At 41.0% G+C, this 16,903-nt stretch overlaps 1 protein-coding gene and 1 non-coding gene across 2 annotated transcripts in view; one reads left to right on the top strand and one right to left on the bottom strand.

Annotated features, from left to right (window-relative positions):
* Positions 1-16,903, bottom strand: part of Kctd1 (potassium channel tetramerization domain containing 1) — a 97,264-nt gene that overhangs the window by 70,630 nt on the left and 9,731 nt on the right. The gene's annotated exons all lie outside the window — the stretch shown is intronic.
* Positions 12,811-12,883, top strand: Trnas-aga (transfer RNA serine (anticodon AGA)). Its single transcript has one exon. It is a non-coding gene; the product is annotated as a tRNA-Ser (tRNA).

Genomic DNA, 16,903 nt, shown 5'->3' with positions numbered 1-16,903 from the left:
ATTTTCCAGAACTTTTGCACAACCTGTTCCCTGTCTAGAATGCTCTTCCTCTGGTCAGCTTTGTCGTGCCTCTGGAGTCCCATCTAAGAAGCCCCTCTCCTCTGACAACCACTTGTCACCTCCCCTCATTTTCATATCCTGTGAACATTTTACTACCATGTAGTTTTTTCTTCTTTTAGAAATTTTTTTTAATATTTATTTTTTTTTTTAGTTCTCGGCGGACACAACATCTTTGTTTGTATGTGGTGCTGGGGATCGAACCCGGGCCGCACGCATGCCAGGCGAGCGCGATACCGCTTGAGCCACATACCCAGCCCTAGTTTTTTCTTCTTGTCCCCACTTTATCCATCCCATTTCCCCCCTAAAACCTAAGCTTGAGAGGGCAGGGCCCTTGTCAGTCTGGTTGCCAGCTGTCATTTCCACAGCTCCTGCATTAGGTGTTCAATGAAAGTAACTGGGAGTGATATGCAGATTACTGATCCCAGCCCCCAGGGCTGGGGCTCTCAGTTCACAATGGAATTCAGATCTTCTGTTCCCGAAGGCAGGAGGCATTTTCCTTGAAGTAACAACAACCACAAAAAAATCTAAGGATGCAAGAAGTTGTGACAGTTAGTTAAATGTGAGGAGAGACCAGCACAAGGTTCATCAAAAGCCTAGGAACTGAATCACCATATGACCCAGCTGTACCAGTCTTTGGTATTTATCCAAGAAGTTAGCATTCTGCAGTGATCCAAAGTTAGCATTCTGTAGTGATCCATGCATATATGTAGTGATCCATGTTTATAGCAGCATAATTCACAACAGTCAAGTTCTGGAACCTGGCTAGGTATCCATCAACAGAAGAGTGAATAAAGAAAATGTGCTATATGTACACAATGGAGTTTTATTCAGCCATAAAGAAGAATGAAATTATGTTGTTTGCAGGAAAATGTTAAATGGAATAGGCCAAACTCAGAAAGTCAAGGGTTGCATGTGTTCTGAGAGAGGAGGGGGTGGTCTTCATAAAAACAGAAGGGAAACCAGTAATAGAGGAAGAGGACCCAGCTAAGGGAGGAAAGGAATGAAATTAATCAAATTATGTTGTGTACATGAATGAATATGTGACAATGAATTCCATTAACATGCATAATTATAATTCACCAATTAAATTTTTTTTAAAAAAGACACCAGCACAGGAGCAGCCCTTTCCTTGATACATGTGTTAGTTATGCATTTCTGGGGAACCAAGAGCAATTTGAGTAGGGAGACCATGTCACTCATGTGCAAGGACCTTCCCCAGCCAATAAAGTTCAAGAACTCTGCAGGGTCCCCTCCAGCTTTTGGAGGCTGGGATCTTAGAGGGATCTTAAAGTGGATCATGTAGCCTCTGCCGAGTTGCAGGGTTAGCTGACATGGTCTGTGGATGACTATTTTATTGTTTCTAAATAGTTATGCAGGCGTCTTAGCAGATGTTGGAAAATCTAACTAGCCTACGAAACCTGTGATTTGGTGGCTACTATCTCTTGAGGCTAAAACAACCAACAGAAAGACACCAAGGTGAACAGGAACATGGCAAAATTGCTTTCTCAGAGCAAGACTCAAGCTACAGGGGCATGATGAAGTCTGGGAGGGATTCCTCTTTGCTCCTTTTGTGCAGCACCCAGAAGGCAAGGAGAAGGAGATGCTTCACTGGGTCCAGACTTGGTGAAGGAGAACCTTTTAGGTGGATAAAGATGCTCAATTCCCGGGGCACCTTTCCCTGGAAAAATGATATTTTTAGTCTAATGCATTCTGCACAGTTTGGGATTTTGTCCCCTCAACAGCTCTCAAACCACAAGATACACACTGGCCAGTTTCCTTGATATATTCTCTCTCTCTCTCTCTTATATATATATATATATATATATATAAAATTTGTACAAAGTATAATAAGGAAGCAGCAGAACAATGAACAGGAGAGCTTTAACCCCTTAATCCCCACACTACACTTCTTTCTTGTAACATCCCTGCCCACTGTGAGTGCCTTTAAAAAGTTACAGCATCTCCTCCTTGCCCTTTAGGAATACAAGTCCACTCTGCAGGACACAGGAGAGGCCCACAGGTCCTCAGCTGACTACCCCCAGTGTTTAGGAAGAGTCAGATCAAGGGCAGGCTTTTCCCTCCAGTGCCCAAAGGGGAAAAAAGCTTCTGTTGAAATGTTAACTACTGAGAGCTTTAAAGAGGGGGAGGGAGTACTGACAGGAGAAGAATAAAGCTGGAATTAGATAAGGACAATTACACAAATTAAGTAACTTATTGCTTTAATGTCATTAATTCCAAGCCAGTGACTAATTTTTTCTCTTGTGTACTCAAACCAAAACAAAGCTATTAATAAAAGCTCCATCCAGATCTTCCAGAAAGGTGAGACTGAAAAACAAATTTGTATGTTAACAGGGAAGAGAACTACTGCAAATAAGGAAATCACTGGGGGAGGGAGGGGTGAATAGGGGACATAAAGGATTTTTAGGGCAGTGGTTCTGAATGATAATGTAAAGGGGGACTCACGGTGTTACATATTTGGACAGCACTGAGTGAGCCCTAATGTCAACTGTGGACTTTGGCAATACCTATGTGTCAGTTTCATTGATTGGAACACATACACCACTTCTGAATGCCAGTACTGGGGACAGGAGGTATAGGGGAATTCTCTGTACTTGCCACTTAATTTTATTTATTTGCTGGGCTGGGTATTGAACCCAGGGCCTTGCACATGCTTGGTAAGAACACGATCACTGATCACTGAGCTACATCCCCAGGCTTTTTTTTTTTTAAAGACATCATTTTCCTAAATTGCCTGGGCTGGCCTTGAACTCACAATCCTGCCTAAGCTTCCCAAGTAGTAAGGATCATAATTGCGTATCTCTGTGCCCAGCCTTTCCACTCAATTTTACTGAACCTAAAACTGCTCTAAAAAATTCAAGTTTATTAATTAAGAAAAGATAAATAAGAGGAAAAAATATATAAATCAGTAACACTTTTCCAGGAAAAAAAAATAAAGCAGCAACAGAAGCCTTTCCCCTTACATACATCTATCGGGTTTAAGCAGACCCAACTCAGCCTAAAATCTAGACATTGTCTCTCTGCACACAGGCACACTACTTAAAATCAATAAAAATCAATAAAGTAATGCTAAGCCTGGTTTTGTTTTGTTTTAGTACCAGGGATTGAACCCAGAGGCGCTTAATAACTGAGGTAAGTCTCCAACCCTTTTTATTTTTGATTTTGAGACAGGGTCTCTCTAAGTTCCTTAGGGCCTCACTAAGCTGCTAAAGTTCAGTTTTGAACTTGTGATCCTCCTGCCTCAGCCTCCTGAGCCACTGGGATTACAGGCATGTGCCAACATGCCTGGCACTAAGCCTGTTTGAATTCTAAGAAACACCAGGCCCAGCATGTTGTGCAGATGGTGTTCATAAACTTGATCCTCAGCTTTGTCACAGACTCATTTCAAATAAAAATGATGCTCCAGTAGGGTGCGGTGGCCCACATCTGTAATCCCAGAAGCTAGGGAGACTGAGGCAGGAGGATCACGAATTCAAAGCCATTCTCAGCAAAAGCAAGGTGCTAAGCAGCTCAGTAAGACCCTGTCTCTAAATAAAATACAAAATAGGGCTGGGGATGTGGCTCAGTGGCAGAGTGCCTCAAAGTTCAATCCCCGGTACTCAAAAAACAAAGAAAGAAAGAAAGAAACAAACAAACAAAAATGATGTTCCAGTTCAACTGGTTTTCGATGAGGGACATCCTTTATGGAGGAGCCAGGATCCTTTACAAACCAGGACTCCCAAGGAAAGGCTGGGAGCCCTGCAGAGGGGAAAGATCCCCTTGGGCCAGGCCAGGGAGGTGAGGCCAAAGTGCTGGTGTAGACTGAGTCAATCTTTCTGGTCCCTGTTTTTAAAAAAGTAATTAAAAAGTTAATAAAACTAATTAAAACCAATCACTCCACCTGTCATCAGGATCTTGCCATACACTCATGCCACCATCTTTCTGCTTTTTTGGGGGGGTGGGTACCAAGGATTCAACTCAGGGGTACTCCACTACTGAGCCACATCCCCAGCCCTATTTTGTATTTTATTTAGAGACAGGGTCTCACTGAATTGCTAGTGCCTCGCTTTTGCTGAGGCTGGCTTTGAACTCATGATCCTTCTGCCTCAACCTCCTGAGCCATTGGGACTACAGGCTCCTGCTTTATTTAAACACTATATTTCTCTCATCTTGAAAATATAGAGAACACCGCCCACTGCCCCAGATACTGCTCCAGTGCTCCTTCCTTGACAGAAATAAGCTTCTGGCAGCTTCTCCTTCCTCAACTCCAGTAAGGCTCCCTTCATAAAGGTGCAAAGGGGATTAATGGCCTCCCTGCTGAGAAGTCAAAGGACTTAGAAGGCAGTCTCATCTCAGTAGCATTTAATGAGATCCACCACTTTCCTTGCTCCTGAAACTATACCCCATGGCTTCTCCTTCTACCCCTTGACACCATGTCTTCAGGATCCTGCCACGCCCTACCCCACCAGTACCCCTTCTATGCCCTGCCTCCAGATGTTCCAGTTTTTTGGTGTCCTGTTCTCTCTGATTTTTAAGCAAAATAATCTACCCAAATGACTTCAGTTATCACTTATAAAGTGATAACTGTCCCCCACGCCCCCCCATTGCCAGACTGGTTCCTCTTCCAGCATTTTGGCTTGGTTGTCCCATAAGCCTCCCTAATCCAATAAACCCGTCAAATTCCCCCCAGCTCCCCTGCAGGGGCCCCTGTTTCAATGTGCAGCACCCCAGTTCACCTTGTTGCTATGCCAGCACCTCCAAGACCTGGGGCTGCCAACTCCCAAATATCAACATCTCACCCCAGCAGGCCATCCGAGTCCTTGTCCTTCATCACCCCTCTCCTGCTCAGGTCCCTCTACAACCCACCATCCACATCTCCAGTCTCAGTGCTGGATGGGGAGAGAAGTGGGAGGGGGGAAGAAGGAGGAGGAGGAGCCAGTAAGCTGGATTCTATTCTCCTCCAAGACTCCTCCATAACTGCCCTGCCTATAAGGTGAAGCTTGAAACCTTTCCCATGGCCTTGGCATTTGAAGGATGGGACCATGCAGAGCCCTTCGATTTTCTCTTTCACCATTTCCCTATCCCTCTTTATGCTCTAAGCTCATAGACTTTCTGTTCTGGAATATTCTGGAATGTTCCACAAACTCTCCTGTATAAAGGCCTCTGCTCATGCATTTCCATCTACCATGTCTCTCAGTTCAGAATCTTTTTCTCTTCCTTTGCTTTCTCTGCACTCCCAGAAGGGACAACAAAGAGTAAATCCCAAAGGAAGATAGGGACCAGAGAAACAGACCAATTGAAAAAAAAAAAAAGTGTCAGAATGAAAGAAAAAACAGACAGATGGGTTTTTTTTTTTTTTATCATTTTATTAACTCTGTCCTCTCAGATCATAGTCTTTAAATTTAAAATAAAATGGTACACAAGGATTTTGTTTTTAAAGCTGAAAGGAACACATATTTCCAAATGATAGTAAATAACTTTAAGAAGACTGATTTTAATTTCTGTAGTTGTGAATGATCAAGATGACTGGGTCTGTGATCAAATCCTGTATAATGGGACTAGTGGTAAGTCACTCTACTTCACATCCTTCCTGTAATTCAGTCTCCTGTACTTAAAACTCTGGTACTTCCTAATACAGTACATGATGCATGCTGATATTAATAGAATCAAATAGGAGATTGAGAAGAGCATGCTAAACAATAACTACATCAGCGAAGCCCCAAGGTTGATGGCTAGACAGACAGACAGGATACAAGCCCTTGTCTGGTCCCTTCCCCTTTCTTCTCTAGAAGTTTGCTTTGGAAATGGTTGATGTTTATTTTCTTGGTATTTCAGAGCAGTATGTCCAGAGTTTCTTTTACACTTTTCCCTAAACCCAAATTATAACATTGGTCCTCAAAGTTGGAGTCCCCTCCTGAAGAAATTCTCAGTTTTGCTCTATGGACCTATACTTTGAGCAAATACTATATATGGATGGATGATTTTGTGAATTAAGTGCCTTCATAAAAGGCTTTCTTCCTGGTTGCCTTTCCATGGTTGAAGGTTGAGCCCATGAAGGGTGGAGGAGACAGGAGAATTACGAGGAAGCAAAACCAAAAAAAAAAAAAAAAAGGAAAGAAAAGAAAGCATGAGCAGGCTTGGGGTACAGAGGGGAAGAACAGAAGAACATGGGTACAGACCTAAGTCACAGACCAGGCAGAGAATCTGAGTTGACTTTGGGCAAGTTCATCTTAGTCCTGGACCTCCCTCATTTCCAGGGGGGCTCAACCTGCCAACCAGAGCCACCTGGGACTCACAGGACATCACAGTTGACAGGGTAGGTGAGATTTCGAGATTTCGAACATATGCAATTCCCACCATGTGCTAACTAATCAACAGAAGATAAATTAGATTTGGAACATAGATAGCAGAGAACTTGACTTTAACCTTCAGGGATGCCATCTTAATCCCTGACCTTTCCAAGCAGACTACAGTGCCAGACACTCAGTAGCAGGTAAGTATTTAAGAGTAGTGGATGCTTTTTTTTTTTTTTCTCTCTCTCTCTCTCTCCTTTATGTGAAACTGGAAAAGCTTTTTATTTCTAAACTTCACAGCTAAAAAATTAGTTTTTTCATATTTTCAAATGAGTGTAAAATATTTAGATCTTTTCTGCTTACAGAGAGGAGGGCAAAGATGATAAATGAACCTTAAAATGCATTTCCAATTCCCTAATGTAGGCCAGGCATGGGAAATAGAGCAGTGAGCAAGAGAGACAGTATTCCTGTCAACAGGAAATGGACAATAGAGGCAGGAGGATCACGAGTTCAAAGTCAGCCTCAAAACTTAGCAAGCCCCTAAGCAACTCAGTGAGACCCTGTCTCTAAATAAAATAAAAAATAGGGCTGGGGATGTGACTCAGTGATCGAGTGCCCCTGAGTTCAATCCCCAGTACCATAAAATAAAATAAAATAATAAAATATTTTAAGGATATAATGAATAAAGATCATGAAGCTATTAACACTCTTAAAAAATTCAGATTTTTTTTAAAGAACTACTCTGCATATAGTGAATAAAAGAATAAAACAACCCTAAATCAATTACAAAATTTCAATCATTGGTTGAAATTCAGTTACTCAAATGCATACATTACATGAAGTCTAATATTGTTAAAAAAAAAAAAAGACACACCCTTAAAGCATATAAATGCTAACTGGAATTAACAACAGAGACTGTTGTATCTGTAGACAAAAGTATGTTTATCATTAAATAATCTGATCTAATATTGGAATTCACATCAAGGACAAATGAGAGCTCTAAAATGGAATTCCCTCTGTGTATTTAAACTCTGATCTAATTTACAAACTTTTAATTTTCAAACATTTTGCCAGTTTAGAAGCATAGGTTCTGAGGATAGGAAGCAATTCTAAACCTCATCTGGCCAAGTGTTATTCCTGGATCCTCATGGTCCCATTCAGCAGGGGTTCTTCTACATTGGTTGCTGATGGTCCAACATGGAGGGCAGGATGGTTTAACTGGGTCCAGCAACCCTGCCTGAGGAGCTCTCACTCTCAAAAACTAATCCCAGAATTCGGAACAAGTGCCTACCAATCTTAACAGTCTCTTTTGATCCTATCAATAACATTGTAGCGGCTTTCTTTGACAGAAGTAGAGGAGACAGGACACATGTTCTGACAGACCTATTCAGTTTGGGGGAAAGTATGTGTCTGGGAGAAGAAAGAACTCAGTCCTGAGTGACTCCTTCAACTTTTGGGTGGCGTGGGAGACCGGCCCAGGATGAGGCTGGTTTGAGGAGGCACTGTCCAACTGCATGTTGTAAAGCCAAGCAGAATCTGGCATGTGAGGACATAGGGCTTTGTCAACCAGGAAAGAGATTCTGCATCTGTGAGTCAGGGTGAGTTCTTGGCCCTGGTCCAGATTCTGCTCCCTAACCTCCCTGAGCCTCCATTTCCTCAACTGAGCTGTCCACCCTACCTGACAACAGGTTGGGGAGGTCAGATGTGTTCCCCACTCGAGTTCATAAAAAAAGAACTTTGCTAATACCTGTTCTGATACAGTCTACCCATCCTCCCCCTAACAGTTTAATTAGGGAACTCCAAATCTGATGTAGCTAATCGACAGAGACCACCTCTACCGAAGAGCAGATGAGGCCAGGCACAACTTCATGTGCCCTAGGTTTGCATGGAGTGCCCCTTGTGATTGTCAGTGTGTGTGACCTGCTTCTGTGTAGGTGGGACCCAAATGTTGAAAAAAGGGAATGCATGTTACCAGGAGTGTAAAGCAGCTGCTCAGTCACTTCACTATTTTAATGACAGTTCTGTTAGTTTCAAGGTTTGTCTTTCCATTTAATATGGCAAATCCACAAGAAATTAGACCTTCTCTATTGTGTTCCTCGCTGGGTTCTCCATGACCAGCACATCGTAGGTGCTCAGTAAATAACTGCTGAATGACTGAGCCAGTGAGAAACCTGGGATATAGACCCAGACTTGCCATTTATTAACTATACTTCCTGGGACAGTCATTTAACCTCTTTAGCCTACAAGATTTTTAGGAAGATTATATGTAATAACATACACTGAGAATTTATGGTAACATGTTGTACATATATGTCAGCTACTAAGTTGATCATGAGGATGGATTGCTCAGAAAGAAGTATAGCCTTGTGATCAAGCAATGCAGAGAAGGCTAATAATCCAGCTGGGATCACACTTCATGATATAGATGGTGCTGACATCAATTCTAAACCAGTAAGTAAACTGAAGTAGGCTTAGAATGTGAATTATTTGATGATTTATGTATCAGACAAGTTGGGGTGGGGGTTAAGAGAATGACATAATCTCTCTCAAATGAGCACTTTAACACAAAGAATACCACTGTTCTATGTAGTACATTGCCAGAAAGTTTCATATTCTTCCTTGTATTTGGATGAGGTCTTTCTGGTTCAGTGGCCATGAGAATATTTTAAAAACTATCTACAAAACCTATAAATATCATCTGGTCTTATGTGCTGTTTTTAATGATGAAAGCTTAAAAGATCTTAGTTGTACATTCCAGAAAAGTAAGTGGTTTTACTCACTTCTTGAAACAAATTCGGGGAGAAAAAACCCTGTTTCTTGAAACAAATTTAGAATCTGTTTTACTGGTATCACAACATTCTAATAAAAAAGTGAGTACTATAAATTCATGGCTTATATTAGGGAAAATCAAATTATGTATTTTTGATGAGATGGGTAGTTTTATTGAATGCTGAAAACATGTTGTCAATATTTGTAAGTCACTTTATTTTATTTTTTTTCTGCTTAAAATCCACTTAAAGTTGCCAAGAACAGTGGTTTATACTTGTAATTCCAGCTACTCAGGAGTCTGAGGCACAAGAATTGCAAATTCAAGGCCAATCTGAGGAATTTAGCAAGACCTGATCTCAAAATTCAAGAAAAAGCAGGATGGGAGGGGGCTGGGGATGTAGCTCAGTAATAAGAGCGCTTGCTACATAGGAAAGAAAATTACTACAAAATTAGTCCTGTAAAATTTTATATAAAGAATATTTGTTATCCTCTTCATTATATAAATGAGGGAATACAAGTTTGAGAACTTTATATTTTAATGAGTCACATATTAATTCAAACTGGAATACCTATAATTTAATATTCATTCTTCCTAAACTTCCATTTTTCTTTAATTATTATTTTACGATAGATGTGTAAGTTTCCCAAATGATTACAGATTTCCATTCTTTCATCTGTGTTTATAAATATTTTGATTTCTTTTAGACCATTTATCTTTAAAAGAAAATACTGAGGATCAGCTGTAAAATGTATATAACGCTCTAGTTTTTTTCTAACCTGTTAGTAATCTGTAAACAACAGAATTTTTAAAAAAAACTATTATCTACTGAGCACTTACTACGTTTGGTTTTTGTTTTTTTCTGCAGTGCTGGGGATCAGACCCAGGCCTTGGACATGTCAGGCTAGTGTTCTATCACTGAGTTATACCCCCAGCTCCACTATGAATTTTTAATATAAGCTACTAGACCTCTGTTTATCCAAGATTAGACCTTCAGAGATTTCAGCTACTATTGATTAACCGAGGTATGAAAATACTAGATGGGAAATTCCAGAAGTAAACAATTTACAAGTTTCAAGTTGCATATTATTCTGAGTAGCACGAGGAGATCCTGTATTCAGCTCTATCCCAGGGATGCGGACCATCCCTTGTCCAGCATATCCGGGCTCTACACGCTACACCATGGTGAATCACTTAGTGGCCACCTCAGTTATGGGATCTCCTGTCAGGGCATCATAGTGATTGTGTTCATGTCACCCCAAAGTGCAAGAGTGGTGATGCATGGTGATTCACATGTGTCAAAGAGAAGCCATAGAGTACTCTTTAAAAGGTGAAAGTCTGGGACTGGGGTTGTAGCTCAGTAGTAGAGCGCTTGCCTCGCATGCATGAGGAACTGGGTTCAATTCTCAGCACCACATAAAAATAAATAAATAAATATATTGTGTCAGAGAGGGGGTGGGGAGGAGGGAGATAGAGATAGATATTGAGATTAAAACAAAGGGGAGAGGAAGTTTTTTATTTTAATGAGAAAAAAATCACATGCTGATGTTGCTGAGATCCACACTAATTATGAATTTTCTGTACAACTATACAGAAGGAAAAAGAAATGTGTGCTAGTTTTGCTCTTGCTTCTCAAACTACAAAAGTTATGACCACAGTATGTGACAGGTGTAGCTATGATGGCTGTGTGTGTGTAGGAAAAAACAATGTATTCAGGGTTCAGTACAATAGGTAGTTTCTGGCACTCATGTGGAGGTCTGTGACTGTATCCCCCGAGGATAAGAGGGATCTACTGTGCCCTCATTATCCCCATTTAACAGATGAGAAGTAACTTGCCCACGGCCATTCAAGTTAATTATTCACACAACTTGAACTTGGTTTATCCTACAGTGATTCTATTGGAATCAATAGGGAATGGGTTTTGTTCTAAACAGACGGTACTTTTTTTCCTCTTTGACTAGAGGTGCCTTCCCCATCTGCCTCCCCTATACTTTTTTCCTCCTGTGACTTTATCTTGATTTCCCTTTTATTCCCATGTCACCAAAATGGCTTCTATCCCTGGTCTTATCTGTCTTCACCAACAAAAGCTCTACACATCTGTGATTGTCACTTCTCAATGATGTTCCTGCAGTAAGAAGCCGGGTTGCTCCAAGAGGGCTCACCCCTTTTACTTGCCTGTTCTGGCTGGGCAAGAGCTGCCAACCACCAGCAAGGGAAAGGCCCAGGCATGGAGGGCCTGTTGTCCTGTGCCAGCAAGCAAACCCTTGTCCGTAAAGTGCCTTAGTGTCATTAAACATTTTCTATTTGTCAGGCACTTTATAGCCATTTTTATTGGTTCTTTTTACTGGTTATAACTCTGCATCAGAATCATGTTCTTTCTTTTTTTTTTTTTCTTTAGTTCTTTTAATTAAGTGCTCTGAGTAATTTGGAAAAGACTGAAGGCCTTGGGGAGCCAAAAAGTCAGAGAATAGATAAGGAGTGGCAGGGACCTGGGACTGGTCCCAGCAAGCATAGTCCCCCAGCAAGGAACCAGCCAGCACTCAGGCACTGCAGAAAGTGCTCTGCAGGGGAGCTTGACTTTGAATTAAGAATCTGTTCCCAAATTAACCTAAGACCACAGCTTCTAGTTACTGCTATCTGGGATGAGCACTGACATTTGGAAGACGGGGCCATTCTATTTTACCCTAATTCATAATGTCATTGTTATTGCTCTGAATCTCCAAAAGCACACACACACAAAAAATCACATTAAAATTCTCTTAGTATGTAAAAGACACACACACACACACACACACACACACACACACACACACACACACTTGTACTCAGTGTCCTTTTTGCCCTTAATGCTAACTGCACCATGTTTATATTGTTAGCTATCAAGTACAATAGCTAACAAAAAAGTATGCTCTGTGAGAGGCCTAGACCTGGAGTTGGAACTAGAACTTTAACTTGGCTTTTTCATAGGTAGAAGAAGTTGAAAAGCGGAGCTCTCTGTGGGTCTGTTTTTCTCATCTGTGGGATGGGTATGTTCAGGGTTCCTGCACCCACTGCCCATGGCTTTTCCTCTGTGTATAGAGCATCCAGGACTTATCGGACAATAAGAGCTTATTCTTCTCATTATGTGTCTGCCTCCCCATGAGTAATCTCTCCAAGGAAGAGGATTTTTTTTATCCATCCCACGTTCTACCTAGCCCAGTACCTGATGCTCAGAAGAGGCCTACAAAGCTTCTTACACTGAAATCACCTACAGGAAAGTCTTTGGTAAACTGTAAAGCACTCTTCAAGTGTAGCTTATAAACTGATAATTAATAAGACTGTCCCACAGACCATGAGATGTCACTGATGCTGGGTACCAGAGGAGCCAGGCTTTTAGTGATCATAAAAGTGGTAAGTGAAACAAACTGAGACTCAGTACTGGTTCTGAATTCTTTGGGTTATTATACATAGACTCAATCTTAAAATATGAGGATTAATAACAGGTGGATATTTAGAGAATCTGATATGTAGTGAATGTGTAGCAGCTTACTCTGAGTTCAGACATCAAAATTCTAATGGATGGGTTAGTTTCCCTTATATGAAAGTCCAAAACTTTGATATGCAGCCTCCATGGAAAATTCCACAACTGACCTCATTGAGGGGTTCCAGGTAAAACATAGGCATGCTAAAAATACTATATAGAATTACTGGGCTGGGGATATAGCTCAGTTGGTAGAGTGCTTGCCTAGAATGCACAAGACCCTGGGTTCAATCCCCAGCACCACCAAAAAAAAAAAAAAAAAAAAAAAAAAAAAAGAATTACTTGCAGTCTATATGTATAAGGTATATATGAAAATGAAACATAAATTAACTTCTTATTCAGACTTATGTCCCATCCCTGAGATACCTTATTATGTAGATGCAAATATTCAAAAAAAAATCTGAAATCAGATCTGAAACACTTCTGGTTCCAAACATTTCAGATAAGGGACACTCAGCCTGTACTAAGTCTTTCCCAAGAGGACTGGAGTGTTATAGCAAAGAAAAGGCTTTAAGTTTTGACAAATATTTTTATTTTATTTTTTGAATTTCCAAACTCTGCTTTCACAAATTTAGATTTAAATATTTAGTCTTTTAGTTTAGTCAGGCTGCCTTGAGTCCCAATTCTTAGATACCAGTATATGCTATTTGTTCCCAGGGTTTACCAGTGCACGGTCACCAGATAAGAGGAGACCCTATTCTCCCACCATCCCTGGGACTTGCCTAGAGGTCCCAATGCAGTTTCTCCAGTATCTTCTCTTAAATATATCTCCATTTTCCCCCACTTTCAAATTCCTACCCTTGCATGCATTAAGTACTCAATAAATGCTTTTAGAAGCAAGTCCAATTTTCAGAGTTTTTCTGTAGAGCATTCTCCTTCACCTTCCATCTCTTTTAGATTATAACTTACATCCCAAGAGATGGTTCTAGAAAACATACATAAGTAATTGGATTCTATGATTCCCTGAACCTCTTGTAAGTTAAAAAAGAAGAAAAAGAAAAAAAAAAACTCTGAGAAATATTCCTGGAACTTAAAAACCATCACCACCCTCATATGACGAACCTGAAGGGCAGCAAATTCATTAGCTCTGTGAATACCCTGCCACCACTTTTAAAAATAACATGTGAATGAACAAGTGGGTTGTGGGCAACAGAAAATGAAGCTAGCCATACGAGTTTTCTGAAGTTCTTGTTATACTTTCATTTAGAGCTGTGTGTTTCTAAAGCAACATATTTTTAAATTGCTATCTCAATCCATTGAAAAAAAATAAATATTCTTCAAGTTTCTTTTTTATCCCCCCCTTTGAACAACAACAACAAAAAAGACATTTGTTCAAGATGAAATACCTAAAATATCTAAAACCTACGAAGATATAGTTCTGTCAGAAAGAATGCCACAAGCCTGGCACAGAGGGACATTCCTGTAATGCCAGTAACTCAGGAGGCTGAGGCAGGAGGATTGCAAGTTCAAGGCCACTGGGGTAACTTAGGGAGACCCTGTCACAAAATAAAATGTAGCTCAGTGCTAAAGCACCTTGGGCTTTAATCCCCAGTACTGCCCCTAAAATGAAAGCCATAAAAGAGAAACCAAAATTCTAGATGAGCTGTCTTCACAAAACAGATTGTCTAAAAGCTACAAACTTACCCGACAAGCGCTATGCTGGCTCAAAACTGTGAATGTTTGAAGGGCAAAAATAAAGCAAAGGTAACCAAATCCCACATTATCATATGAATCATTTCTACTTCTAAGAATACTTTGTCACACTAAATACAAGTCACTAGAGGTTATTAATTGGTGGGCATTTTAGTATATCAAAAAACCAATTACCTTGATCCTGTATTCTATTCACAACATCTATCAGTATACCTCAACTTTAAGAGGCACTTCTATTATTTTTTTTCCCCCCAGTACAGGGGATTGAACCTAGGGGAGCTCTAAAACTCACCCTTAGACCTTTTTAAATTTTGAAGCAGGGTCTTGTTAAGTTGCCCAAGTTGGTCTTGAACTTCAGATCCTCCTCAGTCTCTCAAGTAGCTGGGATAACAGGCATGCACACTGTGCCCGGCCTATTAATTATTATACAGTATCCAAGACAGAGTTCAAGCATTAGAAAACTGTAACCCATTTATGCATTAGGGAAATGCAAATACATAACATAGGATCAAACCAGAGGCTTACTTCTAGTATACTCAAATGAGGAGATTTATGACAGTGATTGCTAAAACATAAAACAACCTTCAGTTTTAAGAATCTCAGCATTGTGATCACATCCTTAATTCCAAGTCATTTCAAACCAAATTTAATGTCTTTATGAAACACTGTTAGCCAGGCACAGTGGCGCATGCCTGTAATCCCAATATCTCAACGCCCTGGTCAACTGGGTAGAGATACCCTGTCTGGAAATAAAAAAATAAAAAGGGCTGGGGATATAGCTTAGATATGGAACACCCCTTGGTTCCATCACCAGGACTGAGGAAGGAAGAAAGAAAGAAAGAAAAAAGGAGCTGGGGAGGGAGGCAGGCAGACTGACAGGCTGACTGCTGATTTCATTCTAAATCAACTTTTTTGAGACTCTTGGATTGGGGCAGCAATTACTTCCACAAGTGGGATATTCAATCACCTTTAACACTTGAAAATTCCTAAGGCTTTGTAAGACAAATAGGAAGGGTCTGCAGAACAAACCTAGAAGAAGGTGTAGAGTTAACTCTTACCTGGACCACAGCACAGGCAAATCTTACAAGGGAGCAGAGGAGGGGGAAATAGGCTTTGGAATAAAACCTTCCCCGTGCATGGGTCTGTGAGGTCCTCATGAGTAGAGGGACAGTCTGAGAGGGCTGGAGGGCAGGAACCTGCCCTGGGATTTCATGTGTACCAGAATACCAGTAGCAGTGCTACTGGCCAGGGTCCATGGATGCCCCAAAAGATACAGCACAGGGGCCCTGCCCAGCACCTGGACAGGCTTCTTCCAAGAGAAAAGCTGAAGCCTGAGGCTGGGACTTGATCATAAAGAACTGCAGTTTTTCACATGTAACATTCTGTGGTAAGAGAATCAAAGGACAGCAAATGTTCCAATAGTACTCATGTCCTCAGCACTTTTCAAAAAAGTTAAGAGGGACAGATGCATACCCTATCTGACCAAGGAGGGGAACTGACGCACAGGGAGGCCCGGGCAGAGCTGAGATCTGGTCCGGGGTCCTGGCTCTGGAGTCTGTTCTTAACCATTAGTGATTTGGTTGTCAAGAGAGGATGTCCCAGTCTCCAGACCCTGCAAAAGGCCAGGGGCTCTCACATAGCCACATGGGCACACTGCCTACTGAAAATACTCTTTCATGTTTCCCACACATAGCATTACTGTCGTGTAGTGCTATGTTCCCATGAGCTCCCTCCTCCTCTTCAGTTGTGGGAGAACACCTAATGTAGCGAGGTGACATAATGCTCTATCAGCTTCTCTACTGGATTCTTTTATTTGAAGAATTGAGAAATCTGGAACCAATAGACCGTGGATTTAAAAAGCACAGGCTCTGGAACCAGAGAGGTCTGGGTTCAGATCCCAGCCTAGTTATTTGCCGGCTGCAAGGCCTTAAAGCAAGTTCCTAATAACTATTAACCTTAGCTTCCTCTTTTGTGAAATGGAAAGATAACCATAACTCTCTGAAGAGCTCCATAGGATTATATGAAAGACCATGCAGACCAGCACTCCGTAAGATGTCCAGAGTACACAAAACCACCTAGGATCCCTGCCCAAACACAGGTGCTCATTCCAGGGGAAGGAGCAGGAAGCAAGATTCTGTATTTCCAACAAGTGATGTGCGTGCTGCCAATCAGCAGACCCCTTTACAGCCTTCAGTATTTCTTGGTTATTATTAACGATTATATTTCACTTCATAGCTACAGAATCAGTTAGAGGTTGTAAGAGTTGACATCGAAACTCTGCAATGAATGAATCATACTTGTCTCTGAAGATTTTGGCCCAATGAAATGAGAGCCTTCTGCCCCAGCACTCCCTGCATTCCCTCCTGCCTGGATCTGGTCTACTGGTCCACGCACTGACCCATGAGAGCCAGGAATGTGGAAATACTTCACATTTCTAAGATATGGTCCTTTAAACAACATGTCAGAAACCACAGCGTGTGAGGTATCAGAATTAACCCACAAGTTCAAGAAACTTGTCATAAGCACTTACTTGTCAGACTATAACAAAATGAAGAATTTTTAAAAAGTATCAAACTTATATTTGCATTTCTATGTATATACATATATTATATA

Source organism: Urocitellus parryii, chromosome 13, assembly GCF_045843805.1.
Source record: "Urocitellus parryii isolate mUroPar1 chromosome 13, mUroPar1.hap1, whole genome shotgun sequence".
NCBI classification, from domain to species: Eukaryota; Metazoa; Chordata; class Mammalia; order Rodentia; family Sciuridae; genus Urocitellus; species Urocitellus parryii.
The sequence above is the reverse complement of the archived record's forward strand: the minus strand, read 5'-3'. Positions and strand labels throughout refer to the sequence as shown.